The following is a 7,159-nucleotide window of genomic DNA, read 5'->3' as shown; positions in this document are numbered from 1 at the left end:
CTTTCATGAACTGCCTTGTTTCCTCAGTTCCATTACCAAGACTCAGGTCGACCTCATTTTTCACCTGTACACTAATTGGTCCGTCAGCTTGGGGTAGAATGGCCAACATGTTTAAAACGTGTTTGACCGTGACGTGGATTCTAAAAATGTCTAATATATTCTAGGAAGTGTCGTAAGAAGAGAGAGAGAGAGAGAGAGAGAGCTTAGTCTAGATTTATGAAGATTTATTATATTAATTATTTTCACCATCTGGTTGCTAGGTGTGTGAGCCCAGTTAAGGGAGAGTCTCAGCGTAATAAAAATGCCATACTGGACGAAATTATAGAGATTATATACATTTTATATTTCTTCGTATAATGATGCTCAGTATATCTCGTTAATGAAGGCTCTAGGAGTAATTTTGATAGAATTTTCGGGTTTTTTTTTTACGTAAATTCATCGAGTTACGAACGTCTTTGCATCTCCAGTTACAAGGAAAATTGTACGACTAATTCTTTGTGACTCTTGAGCTGACACTGTTGGTATCTTGTGGCCTCTGTGTGTACTAACTTTCTTAACATTCCTTTGAAGATGATTTTTGTTCCTGAAAACCTTGTAAATTGTCTTAGAAATTTTGCCATTTTATCTGCCTAAGAAAACACCCATGGAAAAATTTATGCCACGTCTTTTCTATAGATCTTTTATAAAGTTGAAATGTCAAGGTTTAGAATTAGCATGTAATGGTGTGTGTGTGTGTGTGTGTGTGTGTGTGTGTGTGTGTGTGTGTGTGTGTGTGCTTAGAGGACATTTATACTGTGTTTATGTGCTGAAAAATTAGAGTCACGCCAACTCTGAACTTTTAAAACACCAAAGAAAAATCTAGCTCCCAGACACACTTTATTTTTATTTTTACAATTTAATGTTTAGTTTAAATGGACAAAGTTGACTTAACAGTAATTTTCAGGCACATAAACGAACTATAAAGGCCTTCACACACACACAACACACACACACACACACACACACACACACACACACACACACACACACACACATAAACATCTTCGTGGTGCTGACGTCTGTATTACCTTAAATACTAATGATCTTCCACCCGCATGATTCACCCCAAACCCCTTAACCTAAAAAAAAACCATTTCCTCTTACCCTAAAAACTCCTTACGAAAATGTTCATCTAAACCCTTACCTTCTCTCCTCTCCCCTCCTCTTACTTCCCTTAATCTATCCCTTCTTAACCCAACCATTACCATTTCCCCTTTAGAAAACTGCAGAGTATTATTTAACATTTATTTATACTTTTCGAGTATATTGATTTATCTTCATATCATCCAAGAGTTGGTTTTTTTTTTCAGTCTCTTTTTGCTCCAGGTTATATCGGCTATTACACTACATTTGTACCGGGTATGACTCCACTTGTTTCCACTTGGCCACCCGAGGGAGGAAAAAACCCCAGAGAGAACGAGTTTTTTTCCCCCCCATCCTTGTCATGATATTGCTATTTTCCACTCGTTTGTTGTTGGTCTGTTGGAATCCCTTGTCTCTCTCTCTTTCTCTTTCTCTCTCACACTAGGGGAGGAATTTCGCCACCTATATATTTCTCTTTTGCTATATATCTATTTATGTGTATATAGGAGTGTTACAACAAGTGTGTTAGAGTCAATTATTTAAGGTGTTATGTCTGAAGTCAGTTTTGTTTCCGTACTGAACTAGAGGAAGATGGAGAATGACATACAATATTTGTACATTATGGTCGTATTAGCGAGAATTCCTACAGTTCTTTTATACAGATACTCGTTTATTGAAAGATTTTATTCTACAAATGGATAAAATTTGAAGGAATAACACCAGAGAGAAGGAGGTTTATCAAGGCCTGTTGAGCATCATAAACAAAGGACTGGATCATAATTTTTGTACAAAGATCGTGAAAGGATAAACGCCATGGGGGGGGGGGGTCTCATATCTCTCTCTAAATTCTGCAAAAGACGGCTTCATGACCTCATGTTTTTCTCCATGGCTGCATTCGACGTCCACCTTCCTAGTTTGCATGATATTTGTATCCCCGGAGGTTGAGACAAACGGCAAGAAACAATACGACCACAACTCTTTTGTTGATTTTTCCCAACCAGATGCTGCCTGTGTCTTCGCCTCGCCGCGGGAGTTCCGGGAGCCTTCTGTGCCTCCATGCATGATATCTTCTCGCTCAAACTGCCTTCGTTGCAAGAGTTTATGTATGTGCGTGTGTGCAAGGGCTTGTCTGTATGAATGTGTGTAAGTGTGTGTATGTGTGTGTGTGTGTGTGTGTGTGTAAGTATCCACACACACACACACACACACACACGCTGCTTATCATCGACCAGAGTCATCATCATCACCTCTCCTCCGTCCACCTCATCATCACATTCTCCGTCCCTCCTTCCTCTTCCTCTCTCCCTCTTTCCATACCGACCTGCCTGTCCCCTTCCCTCCTTCATTTTTACCTGCCTGATTCCTTCCCTCCCTCCCTCCCTCCCTCCCTCCCTGCCTGCCTTCCTTCTTCCCTCCCCTTCCCCTCCCTAATTCCTTGCCTCTCCCTTTCTTCCTTCCCTCCCTCCCATCCTTCTTCCTCTTCTCCCTCCCTCTCCCTCCTCCCTCCTCCTCCCTCCCTCTCCCTCTCTCCCGCCCTCCCTCGTCACTGCTGTACAAACACGCCCCCAAAAAAAATTAATTCTAGTCTTCATCTTCATCGCAAAAAAAAATAAATAAAATAAAAACATTCCTCACTCAGGCTCGCTCTTGCAATCGTGAACTTGTCGATTCCGAAGGTCAATCTCTCCTTGTATGAGAAAATGTCAGCCAAGAAAAAAACATCAGTCATCAGAGAACGTCAGCTGGAGGTCGATTGTTTCATGACTCTGAGAAGATGTGTGTGTGTGTGTGTGTGTGTGTGTGTGTGTGTGTGTGTGTGTGTGTGTGTGTGTGTGTGTGTGTGTGTGTGTGTGTGTAAGGCAGTATGTGAGTCAGTGTATGAGTCAGTATGTGAGTCAGTGTATTAATAATAATAAAATAACAACAACAACAACAACAATTGCAATAATAACAACACTAATAGCAATAATATCAACAACAACAACAAAAATATCATCAATAACAACAACAACAGTCACCACAACAAAAACAACAAACACAACAAAAACAGCAACAAAAACAAGAACCAGAGTCAAAACAAAAGCCAATAAAAAATAATAAAAATAAGAAGAAAAAAAAGTACACAATATGAAGCCACACCATTAAACCAATGTGCCTATATCCCAGGTCATATCCCAGAGTGTCCCAGGTCATATCTCAGAGTGTCCCAGGTCATATCCCAGAGTGTCCCAGGTCATATCCCAGAGTGTCCCAGGTCATATCCCAGAGTGTCCCAGGTCATATCCCAGAGTGTCCCAGGTCATATCCCAGAGTGTCCCAGGTCATATCCCAGAATGTCCCAGGTCATATCCCAGAGTGTCCCAGGTCATATCCCAGAGTGTCCCAGGTCATATCCCAGAGTGTCCCAGGTCACATCCCAGAGTGTCCCAGGTCATATCTCAGAGTGTCCCAGGTCATATCCCAGAGTGTCCCAGGTCATATCCCAGAGTGTCCCAGGTCATATCCCAGAGTGTCCCAGGTCATACCCCAGAGTGTCCCAGGTCATATCCCAGAGTGTCCCAGGTCATATCTCAGAGTGTCCCAGGTCATATCCCAGACTGTCCCAGGTCATATCCCAGAGTGTCCCAGATCATATCCCAGAGTATCCCATAAAATATCAAATTAACTTCTTCCTTTTTCAGCTTAATGTAAATGTCACTGTCCATGTAATGAGTGACTCTACGGGTGACTCACAACAACTGAGGATGTAATGAACGACTCAACGGGTGACTCACAACAACTGGATATGTAATGAACGACTCAACGGGTGACTCACAACAACTGGGTATGTAATGAATGACTCAACAGGTGACTCACAACAACTGGGGATGTAATGAATGACTCAACGGGTGACTCACAACAACTGGGGATGTAATGAATGACTCAACGGGTGACTCACAACAACTGGGGATGTAATGAATGACTCAACGGGTGACTCACAACAACTGGCGATGTAATGAATGACTCAACGGGTGACTCACAACAACTGGGGATGTAATGAACGACTCAACGGGTGACTCACGACTCCTTCATCACCTGGATATACCTGTCGGCATTTATGAGCACAATAACGGTATACTGGCATTACTCCGCCACTATTTACCTCGGAAGTTTATTGTGATTTATCTTCCTGTTTTATAAAGCTTATTACCCATGAAGTTTCATTATTGTACGACAGTTTATAATACTGTGTGTATGTGTTAGTTGAGGAAATATTATACACTTAGTATTATTAATGTAACTATGTAAACACCAGAGTATTATTATAAGCCTTCTCTTGCTGTAATACAAGAGGATAGGATTACACTCATTACATACATACATACATACATACATACATACATACATACATACATACATACATACATACATACATACATATATACATACATACATACCCTCCTAAACAATATGTCCAAGTGTTTTACCCGAGGGGATACTTGTCAAGACATTCCACAAGACGGTTCTAAGATGCAGTGGTGAAAATATACAAGTGAATATTCGGTTTCCGGCACGAGGACTTTGCATAGTACGCTGAGGCATTAGCATCTCTCTCTCTCTCTCTCTCTCTCTCTCATTCTTGCACTCTCTTTCACTCTTTTCCAACCCTTCTTTCTCTCTCTGTCTCTCTCTCCTCCTCCATCCTTACCCACACACCTCTACCCTCCTATAAACTAACACACCCTCACCATAAACCCAAATGACACCTTGTTAAATCAGGTACTTGGAGGGAAGGGATATTTACCAGGCATGAGAAGAGTCCATGTAATTGCCAATTTTAATCGGATAATCCCTATTTTTCCGGCTCTTAGGTGAGGGATAGGGGATTTGGTTGTGAGAAGGGAGGGGGGGAGGAGTTAAGAGTTCAGTGTAGTAGTTAGATTTTAAGTTTTGTTGATAGAAATTGTTTGTTGTAAGAGCTATAGAACAGCCAAGCCAAAGGTGGATTGTACCGTTAAACATACCTGTATATTACAACAGGTGTAGTAATTTTGTATTCTGTGATTTCATTTAGTGATTGCTATTGTTGCTGCTATTACTACTACTGCTAATAGTATTAATAGTTATACTAATAATAATAGCAAAAATAATACAAACAACAGTAATAATAATGATAATGATGATAATAATGATAAGAATAGTACCATGAATAATAATAATAATAAAAAATAAATAATAATAATAATAATAATAATAATAATAATAATAATAATAATAATAAATGATGAATAAATACCAATAATCACAATAATAATAACAGCTACACACGTTATGATGCATTACTAGGAGGGTGTAATGAGGCTATAATAATGCTGTTAATGGTAGCAAGATCATAATTCACCTGTAATTAATACATTAAGCGCCATTTACACTGATACCAAAATCACAACTTGGGAACAGACTTCATTAATGAGCAAGTTTTGAAGGCGGTAGGTTGAAGATCACAAGAGTAAGGAAGACGGAGAGATCCTAGAAACAGTAACTTTACCTGTTAATTGGCAGGTGAGTTAGTGAAATACTCTCATCATGATCCAAGGATTCGATCGTCAATTTTAGTCTGGAAACTTTCACTTGGTCTCACTAACAAGACATTCATCAACTTGCATCAGAAACTTCACTGTAAGTTTAATCCCCGAGGAGATGCGGAATTTTTCTTTAGGGAAATAATTCTTAAAGAGGCTCATGTGTGATTATCATTCGTCTTTAGATTTGTCTTGATATATAATAATTAATTAATGGAACAAAACGCGAAGTATTGATGTTCGAAAGCGTGAATTTGTTTGTGACTTCGACGGATAATATCCTTTATTTTCACCCATATTTTGTAAGTTAATGTTTCTAAGCAGTTATACCTTTACCTATATTAAATTCAACATTAAAGTAAGCCAGAACTGATTATTCTTAACACTTATATATGGATTTATTTGCGATATATCAATATTAATCGAACATTATATATGAACCAATGAGATATACAAGGATCTGGGGGGCGTGGTGTTCTTAACCTATTACCATCAAGTAAACAAAACCCAACTATAGACACTACAAACTCAATCAGTAATGTAATTAAATAATATACATTGTGTTTTATTTGATCCTCTTTTGTTTCAAGGACATTCTTAAGTTGCTTCAGTTAACATATCTTAAAGTAGGATTTTATGAAAGAGTCAACCACCGTCAGACTCAGGATTAACAATAGGTGAAAAATAAAGTTCTATACATCTATTGACTAGTTTTATCTGGATGGAGGGAGAGACTAACCTCACCTCCCTTCGCTATTTCAGTTCTCTATCCTCAAAACTGTATAAATGCATAAGAAACAAACACACACACACACACAGACACACACTATGTATATGTATAGACACGTAGCCTCACTTGGAGTTCTCCTATATAACATACCGTTGCTTCTGGTGGTGCGGTCTCATACACTTTACATAGTCATAGCACAATTTGAATATAAATGGAAAAATAATAGCTTGAACGAAATACCACCAAAGAATAAGAGAAAAATCACCCCCACTCCCTAAAAAAGATCAACATTTTAAAAGAGAGAGAGAGAGAGAGAGAGAGAGAGAGAGAGAGAGAGAGAGAGAGAGAGAGAGAGAGAGAGAGAGAGAGAGAGAGAGAGAGAGGTGAGGGAGGTAGGAAAATACAAGTAATGTGACAAGTTACAACCCGCCACCGGCCCCAGGAGAACCCGGACCCAGGAGAACCCGGACCCAGTAGAACCCAGCCACTTGGAGAACTCGACCAAGCAATTTTCTGGTTAGCAAGTCATCTACAAACCTGCTGACCTATAATAGTTTTGTACGATATACCACAACACAACAGAACACAGTGTTTATATCACATACTGTATAGGTCGGGTTAGAGCAAGGCTGAGACCTCCATGGGGCCAGGTTCACCCACCACCCACTACCACTCAGTACACAACCCACCATTCATCACCCATCACCCACCATTCACCACCCACCATCCCCCACCTTCTCGTTAA

The sequence above is a fragment of the Homarus americanus genome, unplaced genomic scaffold, assembly GCF_018991925.1.
Source record: "Homarus americanus isolate GMGI-L3 unplaced genomic scaffold, GMGI_Hamer_2.0 scaffold3266, whole genome shotgun sequence".
Taxonomy (NCBI): Eukaryota; Metazoa; Arthropoda; class Malacostraca; order Decapoda; family Nephropidae; genus Homarus; species Homarus americanus.
This window is presented reverse-complemented; position numbering follows the sequence as displayed.